General features: G+C 48.6%; 1 protein-coding gene across 3 annotated transcripts in view; it reads right to left on the minus strand.

Annotated features, from left to right (window-relative positions):
* Nucleotides 1–2,123, minus strand: part of PLXNA4 (plexin A4) — a 490,888-nt gene extending 488,765 nt beyond the window's left edge. For 2 of the 3 annotated variants that reach the window (XM_065049321.1, XM_065049322.1), the window contains exon 1: nucleotides 1,892–2,123. The gene's annotated coding sequence lies outside the window, so the exon portion shown is untranslated. Of the gene's footprint in view, nucleotides 1–683; nucleotides 851–1,891 lie in introns of those variants that run through there. The other variant, XM_005509327.3, reaches the window with a different exon arrangement.
* Nucleotides 2,124–16,514: the final 14,391 nt, after the last annotated feature.

Raw genomic sequence — 16,514 nt, forward strand, 5'->3', positions numbered from 1 at the left:
CCGGCTGTGGTGAAGGGTCCCACACACAAACAAACAAACACACACTACCCGAGGCAATTAAACCACAAGCAAAATGCTGCTTTTGTCCCCAAAACCTTAAGACAGTGGCTTAGTCAGGGGGAGGAAGCACCTAATCTCACACTGGGAGGCACACGCTGTAATTAAAATCACAGAGACGGCAAAGGCAAAGCAACCCCATGCTCCACTGGTCTTACCCGCTCTCAGATTTAACCAGCTTCTATAAACAAGACCCGGGTGAAACAGAGGACAGATAAAGAAAATAAGTTAGCACGCTTTACGCCTTCCAAAATATTTGTGCAAGGCTGGTGCACGCTCAAGATAAGTCCCTAGAAGGCTGCGAGCGGTTGCATCGGCTGTAAAAATCCCCTGACACCGTCATTGTTCCCCTGGAATACAAGCATCACCCGGCACTCCGGGGATCCCTGTCCAAACCTCCCCTCTCTGCACTGCTCACCCCCGCGACCTGGGAAGCTTCAAACCCTTTTTGCTATCCCCAAAACCTCGCATCCCGGTGACGGAGGGAAGCCATGAAAAATCAGGTGCGTTTCCAGCAAGCGCTCTGGCGCGGCTGTTCGGCAGCAGGGCTGGAAAGCAAAGCAGAGCAGACGCGGGATGGAAGTTTTGTGGAAGAGGAGCGCAGCCACACGCTTTCCACCTGGTACCTTCCATGGAGGAGAGTCCTGCAGGTCCTACACCCGGATCCAGCGCAGCAAATGCTTCATCCCTTCCCAGTACAGAGAGCAGATGGGGCCCCAGGAGGAGTGTTTCCCCTGGGCTGGATATGCAGCAGCCACACGCAGCCGCTACAAACCCAAGCAACACTTAGCCCTGCTGGGGCTGAGCATAGTGGGTTTGTTTATCTGGGAGGAACTCATCTGCTGCCGGAGTATTATATTTCCACCAAAACCATGTGCGGCTCGGTGTTTAGATCACTTCTCCCTGTCTACATAATTTAAGGGCATATGTCTGATAAATGAAGAGCATCAATACTCAGGTTTCGGTTGCAGCGCACACATGCACGGAAGGAGGGAGGTTGATCAGAGCTGACTCTGCAGCCAGGATTTGGGCAGTCAAACTCTCCAGCACCTTGCAGGAAAGGGAAAGACAGGGAGGTTTCCCCTTCCCTCCTAGGTGTTCCCCGCCCGGGGTGGCCCCTGTCCCCATCCATCGGTCACCCGGCAGGCACTGAGCCTCTCCGGGAAAAGGGCTCTACCTCCAACCCCATCCAGCTGCAACCTCATGGGAAGCAGGAAAAGTTTGCAAATGCCTCCAGCCCCTCACCCGGGGAAGGGTCTGGAGCAACGGGAGCGGGGGGGGAAATACCCCCCGAGGGGAGGAAAATCCGCAGCCGGGGATGGCAGGGGGTGGTTAAGAACAGGCAGCGACGCTGGAGTCGCCACCTCCGGGGAGAAAAGTTGAGCCTTGTGCATGGGGAAAAAGCCACCGAGGACCCAGGGCGGGGGGGTGGACACCGGGCACCGCGTCCCCTCCGCGCTGGGCATGTGGAGGAGGGGAGGGAATGCCGGAGGTCCCCGCTGCGAACCCCCCAGCATCCTCCCAAGGCAGCCCGGGAGGGGCGGAGGGGCCGTGCCCGGCCACCCTCGGCACAGCCCGCTGCCCGCGGGGGTCCCTGCCCGCCAGCCCCGACCCCCTCCCCACCACTCGGGGTGGGGAGAAGCGGCGGGGGGGGTGGGGGCACCTCTCATGGTGTGTCTGTGTCCCCCCCTCCCCTCCCCTCCACTCCTGCCAGGTGTGCAGGGCAGGTACCGCTGCAGCCCCGCCGGCCCTCCCGGGACATCCTCCGGGGCATCCTCCGGGGCATCCTCCCGCCAGCCCCCGCTGCCCGGGCGGGGCGGGGGGGGATCCTTACCTGGGAAGGCTCCTCGCTTGCTTTGGGTGGGTTTTGGTATATATGTATATATAGTATTTTTCTCCTCTCCTTTCCCCCTACTTCAGTCTTCAGAGCAGGCGCCGCATTGACACTGCAGATGGTCTCTGTGTGTGTGTGTGTGCGTGTGTGTGTGTCTCTCTCTCCAATCCCAAATACTCCACGGAGGCGGAACACGGAGCCCCTCTCTCTCTGCACTGGGCAAACCGTGTCTGGCTCGCCCAGAGCGGCGGGGGGGGGAAAAGCGGGGGGGGGCGGAGGGGGGGGGAAAACGCAGCTCCAGTTTTCACTCCCCCCCCCAATCACCCTTTCCCTCCCTCTCCCAGCCCTTCCCCCCCCCCGCCTCTAAATCAGAAAGAGGGGGGGTAGATACAGGCAGGCGAGCTGGCAGGCGGGGTGCAGGCAGGGGATGCTCTACGGGGCCATGCCCGGTTCCGCGCACGGTTCCGCGCCTGTTCCGCGGCCGCTGCGCCGCTGCCCGCCCGCCGGGGAGGGCTAGCACTGCGGCTGTCTCGCCAGCCCTTCCTCCCCAGCCCTTCCTCTCTCCAATGGTGGCTGAGGAGCGGGGCTTCGACACCCAGGCTCTTTTGCAAATACACACACAGACACACACACACCCCTCTTTCCAAAAAATAATAACAAAAAAAAAAAAAACACGAAAAAGCCGGAGAGGTGTGGAAGTGCGGTAGCAACGCGAGCACAGCACGGCAGGGAGGGACAATACTACTAATAATAATACAAAAATGAAACTATTATAAAAATCCCTCTCTTTTCTTTTTATCTTTCCTCTTATTTTTTGTTGTTGTTGTTTTTTTTTTTTTTTTTGCAGAGTACCCAGTTGCTCCTCCTTTCACCAGCCCACCCACCTCTGGGAGAGGGGCGATGGCTGTGTCTGGACTGCAACCCCCGCAAGCCGCTTTTCGTCGTCCCAAAGTTTGCAGAGGATGGGAATGGGGACGGGGATGGGGATGGGGACGGAGCCGCCGCCTCCGAGAGCGCCCGGGGCTGCGAGCGCCGCCGCAGCCACTCTCCCACGGCTGCAACTCCGGCTGCTGCCTTGATTTCTCCTCCGGGTGCCTTCCCTCGCTCCTACTCACTACTGACACCTAGGATCTCCAGCCTGATTGGGCTAATTTGGAAATGTCGCTGCCCCCACCTCCTAAAAAAAAAAAAAATAAGAAAATCAAGGAATCGAAAGCATCTTGCCGGCTCCCTCCATTGCCTCCCCAGGAAAACCCTTCCCGACATCGCAGCTCTAGCTGGCATCTGCCTCCCTTTTCCCTCTCCAGCGTGTGCCCTACCGCTCTCCTCCGGCTGGGACAAAACGAGGAGGGGAGCAGATCAGAGAGGGCATGGGGAGGCTCGGAGGAAGATCAATCTCTCAGCTTGGGTGAGCAGCAATCCTAGAGAGTGGCTGCAAGCTGCTCTGCTCTCTGGGTCTTCATTTAATTCCTGGCAGCCGTAGGAATAATAGTATTTTATTTTTTTTTTCAAAGCTATTAGTGCTTACGGCCTGAGTTTTGTGTCCGGCAGGTTGCCGGCCTGGCTGGCCGGGTTGCCCCACAGAGCAGACACTGCTGTGGAAGTTGGTTCTCCCCTTGCAGAGAACTGAACTCTGCAGATAATATCTGGGCTCTGTTGGAGCGGCGAGCAGATCAGACAGCAGATGGTGGGAAGGAACAAGCGATGCTCTCGGGGTGTCCATAGCCGCACGTAGCAACAGGGCTGCTTCCCTGTAGAGATGGGGGAGCCCTGATGCCACGGGGATGGGCACCTCACAGACATGTGGGAAAGCAACTGGGGAGACCTCCTCTGCTTCCAGGGGTGTTGGCCATCCTCACATCAGGGCAGAGAGGGGAAAACCCTGGAGGTGATCCTGCGGCTTCTCCCTATCCCACACAAGATGAAGGCATCCAGCAGGGATGCAGACAGAGGCTGGTAACGGGGGTCCCACCTCTCAAAATGAGCAATAGCCACAATCACAGGCAGGGATTTCCTCTCGGGAGGGATGTTATACAGCACCAAGCACAGCAGGACTCCCCCTCCTCCCCACAGCCTCTACCATTCACAGAAAAAAACAGGCTTAATCCCAAGCTTTGTATTTTTAATTATCTTAAATTTATGCCACAAAACACAGGGGCCGGGGGCTGCCTATTTGCATGCTTCAAGATATTTATTTTTCAACAATATCATGTTTTCCTTAAAACAAGTTTTATCTCCTCGGCGCGTGCCTGTGTGCACGTGTGTGTTTTGCCTGAGCTCTGGTTTACATTTCCTGATGGATGGATGGGGATTCGGAGCCCTTTCTTAAGGTGGTGCATAAAATGTATTTATTATTCTTTATCTCCTGCCTCTTGCAAGGAGTCATTTGTTTTCATTCAGAGAAATGAATACTATGCGAAGCCTGAAGAGTAATAACACAGCAAAATGACAACGGAAGAGCGAGACGGAAATCTGAGAGATACAATGGCAGGTTAGTAACCTCTAAAGATCACTGCTGTTGTGAGCAGTACTGTATTATTTAATGTCCAGTCTGGCTTGCAGCTCCATTTAATAAAATATATGAAAATCTCTGGGAAATTTGGTCTTGCATTTAAAACTGGACTGTTCTGCTAAAAAGGGATAATCTGGATACGCTGAGATTACTTCCCTCTGTCTGGCAGGGAGGAAGAAATTAATCCGAATTCCTTCTGCTTCTTAAGACAATGGCGTGAGTCAATATATCCCCGCACTGTTTGGGTTCATAAAGGAGTCAGTGACAAATGAGACTTTATTTATAGGCCTTTTCGTGAACTAGGCAGCGGGGGCGGAAAAGGGTTAGGGCTGAAAAACCCAAGTGACCTCCCCTGACCTGTGAATAACTGCAGTAAAAGGGCCCAAGGACAAGGAGGGCCCTGGCTCACCCTGTTGTCATCAAGTGGATATTTTGCCCCTGGCTGCGGTGACAGCAGAGATCACGGGTCACTCTGGAGAGGTGCTGGGCACCCCCACTACTCCACCCCTAGGGGAAAACCCACCGGGGCTCAGCACCAAACAGCACCAAAGCTGCTCTCAGCATCATCTGGGAAGAGGCAAAAGCACGTTGGTTACATCCAACCAACATCCAGCGCCTGATTTCTGCCCCAAAACACCCCCTTTGGTCCCCATTGCTTATAAAGTCCTGGATGCTGACAGCACAGACAACTTTTCATTTAATTTAATTTCATTTCATGCCTTGTTATCTGAGCTACACACAGGAATCACTTCCAACAACACCTAGAGAACAGAAAACACCTATTTTTTTCCAAGAGTGCTTTAAGACTCAGTGGCCACCAGTGACAAAACAAGGGAGACAGTTAAACAAACGAACACATGAAAGCTCTAAGAAGTTAGGCGGCCTTTTTTTCTTCTATTTCCCCCGCCATTTTACAAGTTTTGTTAAACCAACCTGGTATTTAAGTTGCTTAAAAGCCAGAGCTGCTTGTTAACAGCTCCGGGCTTGTGCCGAGCGCCGGCACCGCTCAAAACCAACATCGCAGCGCCACCTGCAGCGACCGCGCTTGGTGGCAGCTCTGGAAACCCCGAAAACCGGGGGAAATCTCAAAAATAAAAGCCCGAGGAGAGGGCTGCCAGCTTATGAGTTTGCTCCTCCAGGTGTCTTTTTCATCCTCTTCTGCCCTCCAGTCTTTCGGGTGTTGAAGGTTTAAACAATTCGCCCTGCTCTGCTGAGAACTGCAAGAAAATTGGTGTCTCCTGGGTAGCTGTCACCGTCCCTGCCACTGACAAAGGATGTCTTTATCATGCTTTTGGAGGGTGGAAAAAGTCATTGTGAGCTGTTTTAAAGCTGGTCTGGCGATTTGCATTGTCAATCCTGACACCCTGGAGGGGGACTGGACAAGGTCTGCCCCCAAGGGCAGTTTTCGATTTGGGTGCTGGCTGACAGGGTTGTCATGCTATTGGCATTTTGACAATTTTATCAGCTTCAGGAAGGGTCATGCTGATAGAAAATGAGACAAAAGTGCTACAAAAATACCTGCAAGAGAAGAAGTTGTTTGCAGAGAAGAGCAGGACTGTGTCATTTAGTCACCAGCCACTGTCTTCCCCTTTGGTCAGAGTCTCCCTGCAACCAGTTTCTAATGACAGGTGAAGAAAATCCCTTGAGAGGATCCATCCAAACAATCTGTTGTTTTGCTTTATCCAGTATGTTTTTGGAGTCCTAAGGGTTTGCACGCTGGTTTATCTGGGAAACCCTCGGTGTCCCCACATGGAGCAGAACTGTGCAAGGTGCCCTTTCTGCTCTGCCGCTGATTTGCTGCACATTTCTGGCAACTTTGATTTCCCAGCCAGTCCTTGCATGTGTACTTTTTCCAGCAGATTTCTTAGTAGCACATTTATTAAATAATGTTTACATCCTTTATCTAAAGTCTTCCCCTTCTCCTAGCCCTTCAGCAGCTGTAATGTAGTGTCAATCAGAGGTAAGGTTTGTCTTCACTTTATTTACCGCTTGTTTGGATGTTTTCTGAAGGAAATAAAAATCCCCTTTCGCGTTGTCCCATGGAACAAACCCAGAAACCGGCAGGAGCCACGGATCTGAGAGTCCCCTCCCTTGACTTTATCCTCAGGGCTCCCTCCCATCAGTCCAGTCCATGTCAGCATCTGGATTCAAACATTAGGTCACCAATCCCGGTTGAGTTACACGAAGATTTCCAGAGTTATTCAGCCTAAATTTCCCATCTTTGTTGTAATTTTGGTACCTTTGCCTCCCTTCCCATTCCGTCTCCTCTCTCCCCCTGCTTCAATTCATCCCTCCCTACTTTGCCAACAAGGTGCCACTGCCAGGTGGACCCTGTCCTTCCAAGCAGACCCAGGGATGAGAGAGATGCTCATTCCACATCCCCTGTCCACCCAGAGGGGATTTATGATGTACTCAGGCCGACAGCATCATCTGCACATCTTCCCAACCCAGCCGCCCTCTCCCTGTCCCAGACTCCCCTTGCCAACCCATCCCCTGCCCTCCCCCTTGAAACTCCCTAATGAACAATTTTTCTCCTTCTCCCTTCAAATATTTGTCGACCATTATCGCCGCCGGTCACACCCAGGCTGTCATTTGTCCAAACAAAACAGAAGGGGAACGGCCACAGGAGAGGGGCAGATGGACAGAGGCAGGGTGAAACGAGAGCCAGGGGAGCAGTCAGGCCATAATGATAAGGAGAATATAAAACACAGGCTGGGGCTGTCGAATTAAATGAGGGGACGCCTGAGAGGGGCTACTTCATGAGCAAAAAGGGAATAATACGGGAGCAGGCAGGTGGAGCGATAAGATACAACCAGAGAAAGTCAGGCAAATTCATTGTTTTTTAATTTCGGAGGATAATGCAAGTGGGACGAGCAATCAATCCCTGCTCGGGAGGGCTGGAGAGCACTGCGGGGAGATAAGGAGCAAGGGAGATTTCAGAGGTGGAGGGATGAGATGGAAAAATTGGTAGAGAGGCAGAGGAAAATGGACCAGGGACATGCAGGAGAAGCTTGAGACTGTCTGGAAGGAGAGAGGGGGATACTGGATACTGACACTCAAAGGCATGTGGGGTCGAAAAGGGGCTGCTGGATTCAGCCAAGGAGAAGTAGAGCCCAAATCAGGACAGCCTAAAGACGGGAAGGGCCTAATCCAGAGATCAGGGCTTTAATTTGGGATTTGAGTGTCCAGGTTAGGATCGCTGATGTGATGCAGCTCCTGGGCGATGCTCCTGTGGGTACCACAAATGCAGGAGTGAGGAGAGGAGCCAGGCTTGACCTGCAGGAATTTTCCCAGGAAGACTCACAACTGCCCAGCCCATGCAATTAATAAATTTGGAAGGGGTTTTTTGGGAAGTTTGGTTCCCTCAGATAGCAAGGAAAGGAAATGCAAAGTATATTTTGCAGCCTACCAAATCGCATAGTTAATTATGGATGTCAATCGCAGCTACTTCTGAATTGGGGATATTTATAAAGCCACTTTCTTACGTAGCTTTGGCATTTTCCTCACTCGGAGAACATCTACTCAGCCACCTACTTCTGCAAAACTTTTAGAAACAAGATAATCTCGCTGCCTGTCAAATGTGCCCAAAACTGCCCCAAATCAGTGGTGGGCACTGGTAGATAGCACAGTGGCAAAAGCTTTGGTTTGGTAAAACACCAGGCTGAAAAAAAACCCAATCAAACAAAAAGAAAACAAACAGAAAAAGAAGCAAAACAAGCCAGATATTCATGATTTTTTTTCTGGTGCAACTCATGATTTTTGTGCCATTTGCATGGAAATAGGAGGGAGGGAGAAGGGGGAAGGCTAGCCCATGTGGGGTTGGCAGCACACGTGGAGTTACCCACTTAGAGAACGTGGGAGACAGAGAGGGGGAGAAGCATAAGCTCATCTAGGGATGCTGTGGGAACCCCGGTGAAGAATAGCTATTCTTATATGTCAGCTCCATCACCATGGTATCAGAAAGGAAGAACAGAAGGAGAAATGACAGAAAACAGGGGGGAGTGGAGCAGGGTGACTAAAGAAACAGGAACAGGATGGAGAAGCAAAAGCCATTTCCCCAGTGAACAATATGACTTGTTAAATCATTGCAGTGTGGTCACTCTGGTACCCTGGGTTTAAAGAGAGAATGATGCTGCCAGGCCCTTTTTAAAGCACCCCTTAAAATGATCCTGTATTCACAAGAGCACATCCTCTCTACAATGCTGAAATGGGGTTTATTCAAACAGTTCCTCCTAAAAACTTCAAAACATGAAAAAAACAACCCACATATGCCTGTATAAAAACAGGACTGCTGCCTTCTCTGCTTTGTTTACTAGTAGGACCTATACAAAACAACATTGGTTTGCTTTCTTCTTATCCTGTGCAGGATGGATTTGCCTGTGCTGAAAACAGACTCTCTTGGAGACCATTTCCAAAGAACTCTGACCTTTTTGCAGTGCTGTAAACTGATGGCGCAACATCTCAAGAGCACAAATTCTAACTTTATTTTCTTCTAAAACGAAGGTTTTTGACCTCCTTTCACGTCTGAGTATATACAAATTGCCAAGTAGTTCAGGATAGTTGTCTATGAAGACTGAAATTTGGAGTCACCACCCACACTCAAATAAGCAAATTCTGAGACAATGGGTTTCTCTTCTGTAGGGGAATATCCTTGTACTTCCCATGTTACTCTTACGGATGTTCCCATCACCAGTATTTTGGAGCACAGGTGTGATGGGAGCGGCTGAGGGACCTGGGGGGTTCAGCTGGAGAACAGGAGCTGAGGGGAGACCTTCTGATCTCTGAACTGCCTGAAAGGAGCTTGGAGCCAGGGGGCGTCGGGCTCTGCTCCCAAGGAGCAAGTAATAGGACCAGAGGAAATGGCCTCAAGTTGCACCAGAGGAGGCTGAGGTTGGATCTTGGTAACAATTTCTTCCCCAAAGGGCTGTGGGGCATTGGAACAGGCTGCCCAGGGCAGTGCTGGAGTCACCATCCCTGGAGGGGTTTAAAAGATGCACAGATGAGTTTCCTAGGGACATGGTTTAGTGCCATTGTTGGGTTAACGGTTGGACGCAGTGATCTTGAGGGTCTCTTCCAACCACAATGATTCTATGATTCTATGATACTATGATTCTATGATTGTATGATTCTATTCTGTTTATTTTCTTTTCAAGTCACACTGAGATCTCCACCTCTCTGTTTTCTCTACTTCCTAACTTGATAGGAATATCTCCTTCATTTAGGTACATCAAAAAGGAGAACAACTGACCTTTCTTGCAGCCCTGATTATTTCAGTTATCTTCCACCACTCTCCCAAACCACCATGTGCTCCTCTCAGGAGTCTGTTCATCCCAAATTCCTCCCATGTTTCTGAACATCTGCAACATCTACTTCTCTCCATTTCTATTTCCACCCACACGAAGCTCTCCAGATGGAGGGGCCACCTCACGTTCTGAAGTCACTCAGCACTTTACTCAAGGTCTTTGAATAAAATGACTCAACATTATCTCTTCAAACCCGTGTCATTTTGTACAGCTCCTGGCACCAACGTCTCCATTAGGACCTTTGGTTTAAATAGCTCCACGTCGTCTCTTTGAAGCCATTTGACTTCTCACTTGGCAGCAGCATCCCTTCCCCCTCCCTCCCTCTCCACCTCCTAACACCTTTTTGTGCAAATCCCCACTAAAGAAATAAAATCCACTGGAGGTGTAAACCAGCAACACATGTAACCCTTTATTATCTGGGGAGCCCCACTCAAATATAGAGAGATAATGTTACTGGAGTGATGTGTTTTGTCTGATCTGGAGCTGTCTCTGAAAGATAAACGCCAAGGCAAAGCAGAAGCATTTAATCAAAAATAAACCACCTCAACATGTTGCATATTATTTTTTTCTCTCCCAAAGAGGCAAACCTTCGTCCTGCCACAGCATATTATTTTGCCAGCTTTCTCTCTGTTATTTCTAAATAATTCCATTTAGTGCTGGTGATGGGTAGGAGGGCTGAGATATACAAAATTAAATTAATTAGAGTGACCCAACAAACTTGTGTTTGTACTGCAAGATTCAACATGGCAGCAAACCTAGCTGAGAATAAATTGCATTCAAATTAACTTAAGGAAAATTATTTGGGGCATATCAGGTTTATTTAGGATCAATTTTAATAAGCTAAAATAAAGTCAAGGCAATGGGTGATACCATCAGCCCATCAAAAGCCAACTTTGATAGAGGTTTATACAGCTGAATGACAGTTACTTTCCAAGCCATTATTAGAAAAGCTGTTTTTTGGAGTGGCTTGGACAATTAAAAGAGCACCTCAATTATAGCCGCTGGAAATATTAGTAATGAATAAATTATCCAGCAGGTTTGACCCTCCCTTCCTTCATATAATTTCCAAATAATTAAATTCCTTGCCGCATTTTGAGACATTGTATTAAATTCACCTGCAGCAGAGGATCAGCAGAGAAGGTGAGCCTTGCTCCATGCGTTTGACTGGTGAGCCGTGTTGAATTCTCTGATGGACCAGGCGTGAGGTTTTAGGGGGTTTCCAAAACAGGGTTATATTTTGCGAGTGTTTTCCTGGCACGCCCCTGGCTCAGTGTCCCTGTGCAGGCTGGACAGGCTGCATGAACTGGGCAGGACCAAATCCTGGATGTTCCGCTCTGGTGAGACCCCCCCACAGTGCTGGTCCATCTCTGGGTCCTCAGCACAGGACACACATGGACCTGCTGGAGAGGGTCCAGAGGAGCCACAGGAATGACCCGAGGCTGGAACAGCTCTGCTGGGAGGACAGGCTGAGAGAGTTGGGCTGTTCAGCTGGAGAAGAGAAGCTCCAGGGAGACCTCAGTGCGAACTTAAAAGGGGCTGATAAGAAAGACGGGACAGACTTTTGAGCAGGGCCTGTTGTGATAGGACAAGGGGTGATGGTTTGAAACTAATGGAGGGAGATTCAGGCCAGACATGAAGAAGAAATTGTTAGCCCTGAAGGTGGTGAGAGCCTGGCCCAGGTTGCCCAGAGAGGTGGTGGATGAACCATCCCTGGAGACATCCCAGGCCAGGCTGGACGGGGCTCTGAGCATCCTGAGCTGGTGAAGATGTCCCTGCTCATGGCAGGGGTTGGACTAGATGAGCTTTGAAGGTCCATTCCAACCCAAACTATTCTATGATTCTATGATATATAAGTCTTCACGCCCAGAGAGTATGAGTGCATATATGCCCATCTCCCACATGCAGCCCAGAACATCAGGAATAGACTTATGGCAGGCTAAATCATCAGGAGAAGTTAAAGAGCATCAGATAGGCCTTAGGTGAAAGAGACACAGCCATGGGGAGCCTCATTGCATATGGACCTACCCTGGATGCTCTGCACCTATGATCTGCTTCAGGCCAGGGTCAGCTGTCCTTGCAGAGACTGGAGGCACTTTGGTACAGGAGCTCACTACTGTATCAGCACAGAACAAACTTTATTACAGTCTTCTCTAGGGCAGCAAGTTTAGACCGTGCAGGACTGTGGGCAGCATCATCAACCCTGCAGATACCACAGCCCTGCCTTCACCCACCACAGGAGTCACGGTAAAGCCAGAGTGCTAAAACAGATATTATTTTTGTACAGCTTCCCCCGTGCTGCACTTGCTGTACCAGGACAGCAAAAGAAATACCATTTCCTCCAGGACACAAGTCCTAATGCTCAGGGGTTGTCCTGCTAGGGCATTTTTATTAACCTGATTTAAGTGCTGCTTTCACTCCTTCCCGTTTATCCTTTACCTTGTCGGACATCAATGGCTGATGGCCAATATTTGGAGGTAGCTGTCTCTTACCACTCCAGCCAAATGAGCATGCCATTGCAAATGGTACATGCCAGGCCGTAAGACATTATAGAAATTTAAAGCCCCCTCAGTAATTTATGGCTCTTTAATCAAGGGCTTTTAACATTTAATTAAAAAACTACAGGAGTTGTCTTTTGTTTCTGAAAAATCTATCTATGGTTGGAGGAATTAGACAACATGAAACTTGATATATTCTGCATGTCCTGGGATCACTTCCCTCTCTAGAGCACAGGCAGAGAGGGTGGGAAACAGGAGAAATAAAATAAATTTTTTTTTTCTTTTGGCTTTAAGATCCTGCGGTAATTTAAAGTGATAAATTAACCTCCATTATTTTCAAGGAGCTTGAAAAACCATGAAAGATTCATCAGAGGATAATGCTAAAGATGCAACAGGCAGCATCTTGCAGAGAAAATGTACCATGCAGCAGAAAGAAGGGTCAAATGGAGAAGATGGTGACTGAGGCCAAGCCTGTCTCTCCTGCAGCCCCTCTTGATGCTCCCCTGGAAGGTGGGAAAGCTCTCACCAAATCCCTGCTGGGGCTAAAAAGAGAAAGGATTTGGGCTTGGGGTGTTCACCTACAAGATGATCATCCCTGATACAGGGAACAGGGAACTGCTGGAGAGAGTCCAGCACAGGGCAACAAAGATGCTGAAGAGAGTGGAGCATCTCCCGTGTGAGGAAAGGCTGAGGGTGCTGGGGCTCTGGAGCTGGACAAGAGGAGACTGAGGGGGGACCTCATTCATGTTTACAGATATATAAAGGGTGAGTGTCAGGAGGATGGAGCCAGGCTCTTCTCGGTGACAACCAATGATAGGACAAGGGGTAACGGGTACAAACTGGAACACAAGAGGTTCCACTTAAATATAAGAAGAAACTTCTTCCTGGTGAGGGTGGCAGAGCCTGGCCCAGGCTGCCCAGGGGGTTGTGGAGTCTCCTTCTGTGCAGACATTCCAACCCGCCTGGACACCTTCCTGTGTAACCTCATCTGGGTGTTCCTGCTCCATGGGGGGATTGCACTGGATGAGCTTTCCAGGTCCCTTCCAATCCCTGACATCCTGGGATTCTGTGATACCCTGCTGCAGATATCCCTCAGCCAACACTCAGGATAAGACTTCGGATAGAATGTCCGAATATTCCCCAAAATGCTAAGAAGGACTAACTTTATTTATTTGCTTATTTATTTTTTTCTTCTGAGCATCAAATGAGGTGCTGAGGTGAGTATCTTAAACATAAACATCTCTGGTTAAATGAGATTAATCCTACCTTGTGACTGATGTAGAAGCAAAACAACCCTGTGAGCTTCTTGCTGCGACACCTGTTCACAGATCCTGCTCAGTGAATATTTTGTGACTTCTAAAGAGCAGAAAAGCATTAAAGAAGAGATGGAGAGGCTCTTCCCACACACCAGTGTCCTTGTGGGTGGGCAGTCCATGAGCTCAGGTATCCCACAGTCACAGGCTGAAGAATATTTCTACCATTGCCAAAGAAAGAAATCGTGCTATTTTTCCTGATCATTTTATTATATGCCTGAAATAAAACCATCTGTCAGTTTAACCTGATTTGTTTGCCGTGTGGTGGAGATGGATCTGGGCATCAGTTTTTCCCTGGTAGGCTGGTAACCTTGACATGGGAGCGTATCTCTACTCTTGCTACTTTTTTTCTCAAGTTTGGACTTAGTTTTGGAGCTGTTTGCATCAAGGGCTGCCTCTGATTATGTATGTGGGTGCTGTCTGGCATAACGAAGATGTGATCTTGGTTGTGGCCTCTACAGCTCTTCTAGTACAAATAATAATTTCAATTCCATCTATTCTTTTGTTTGCTACTGATCTATGTTAAACAGTTGGTGATTACTACATTTATGGGTGATTATTATATTTATGCTGTGTTAAATCTAAATGTTTGTTTGTCTTTATGTGGACTCCGTGTATATGTTTGCATGGCTTTTAACTTTATGTATTGCAGAGTTCTTTAATTATAAAATCAATAAATTTTTAAACTTATGACTATTGCATAGATATAAACCCACACAATGTCCATGTCTGTATGCAACAGTGATTCGTATCTTGTGCCGTTCACAAACAGTTACAGGAATCAGCAGACTTTTTGAGCTTGTTTGGTTTATTTTCTTGTGCTTGTAGCAATTAGTTCTTTGTTAGCTTGGCTCATTCTCTATTGCTAATTAAAGCTTTCCCCTTGCAAGATGTTCTTCTCAGGCGGACTCTTCTTTCCCTGAGCACTTGTTGACTTAGGAGAAAGTCATGACCACTGAAACCCTTTTCTCCAGGCCTTAATTCAACAGGAACCATTGGATAATGACTTCCATAGAAGAATTTGAATTGGAAGGGACCTTCAAAGCTCACCCAGTTCCCCCCCTGCCATGAGCAGGGACATCTTCACCAGCTCAGGTTGCTCAGAGCCCTGTCCAGCCTGGCCTGGGATGTCTCCAGGGATGGTTCATCCACCATCAATCTGGGCAACCTGGGCCAGGCTCTCACCACCCTCAGTGTAAAAATTATCTTTCTTGTGTCCAGCCTGAATCTCCCCTCCTTTAGTTAAAACCATTAACTAAAAGAGGGGAGATTCAAACTGGGCGACAATTTCTGCAATGCCTCATTCTATGAAAGAATTAAGTTGAGCTGAGCATCAAAATCATCTCTCCATCATTCTGGGGATAATGCCAATACCCAAAGTACACATTTGCTTGATTAATGCTGTGCTATTATTACTGCTTCAACCGGGCCATGCCTCAGTTTCCCCCATAAGGTTGTAGTAATATGAATATATAGAATTGTTTTGTTTGAAAGAGTCCCTCAAGATCATTGAGTCCAACCATAACCTAGCCCTGGCAGTAAACCATGTCCCTAGGAAACTTACCTCTGCATCTCTTCAACCCCTCCAGGGATGGTGACTCCAGCACTGCCCTGGGCAGCCAGTTCCAATGCCTGACAACCCTTTGGGGAAGAAATTGTTCCCCAGATCCAACCTCAACCTCCCCTGGCGCAACTTGAGGCCGTTTCCTCTGCTCCTGGTGCTCGTTCCTTGGGAGCAGAGCCCGACCCCCCCTGGCTCCAAGCTCCTTTCAGGCAGTTCAGAGATCAGAAGGTCTCCCCTCAGCTCCTGTTCTCCAGCTGAACCCCCCAGGTCCCTCAGCCGCTCCCATCACACTTGTGCTCCAGACCCCTCAATATAATAATAATAATAATGTTATAATCATCAAGATTTCTCCCAATATCAAGAGTCCTGAAGCTCCTCCAAACAATTAAAACCTGTGAATTGATAAGTACATCAGGAGATGCTCATTGCCCAGCACTTTTTGCTACCAGTCATTGATGAGAAGCTGCAAACCTCCCATGGAGGCTGGAGCTGTAGCCACACAGGTAAACACAAGCTAGCCAACAACACCCATTAAAGAAATATAGTCAGGTGATGACTCCAATTTCTTTTATTCCAGGCCATATTTCTCAAGCAGCAGCTCACGTCAGCTCTTAAGCTTTCTTTCTTTGCCACTTTCATCTAATTAGAATCCGTGTTCACGAAGAGCAGAAGCATCTGTAATTAAACTGAACTGCAGCACCAGGTGTGAGCTATAGGGAAGAGTCTGGGAACATTTGGCATGGCTGGAAGCCTGGGATTCAATAGAAAATGACCATCGGGTCTCTCACCATGGATAAAAGTCTGGTTAGGTCCTAGAAATGCACATCAATGGGGACAAACACTCCTTTCCAAAGTGTTGCCCAAGGGATGGGTCTGGATGGGAGGTCCCAGAGTCGCCACCGATACCACAGCCAGGATTTCTTCAGTATCCCATATGTGTGCTTAACCAAACTGCCAGCCAGCCGCAAGCACAACTTATTTAGTTTTCCAATCCTATTTTACCACTATTTTTCAGGGGAAAAGTGAGGAAGGAGCAAAAAGCTACATTTGCACCCATTAACTCTCTGTAAAAATGTGGTATTTATCCCAGTGTAAAAGCATTCTATGCCAGCACAGGTGAATTCACCTCCCCAGCAGAGAAAATTAGTAATTACAGTATAATGTTCGGGAGTGTGCACATCTGAGATCAATCTGGGCTATTGATTTATTTTTAAAGTCCCATCTTTGATCACACCAGTTCCATCTAAAGAAAATATCAGTATAAACATGTTAAACCTCATGCAGACTTGGGCATAAAATTGTTTAAAAAGGGAAATCATATAAAGTAGCCAAAATCTATTTGGTATCAGTACGCAGCCCTCACTTTATTCAGTGCCAACTCGAAGCTACTTTTTTTAACATTAAGTCAGGAACAGCAAGAGGTTATAATTGCTACA

This window comes from Columba livia, chromosome 1, assembly GCF_036013475.1.
Source record: "Columba livia isolate bColLiv1 breed racing homer chromosome 1, bColLiv1.pat.W.v2, whole genome shotgun sequence".
Classification (NCBI taxonomy): domain Eukaryota; kingdom Metazoa; phylum Chordata; class Aves; order Columbiformes; family Columbidae; genus Columba; species Columba livia.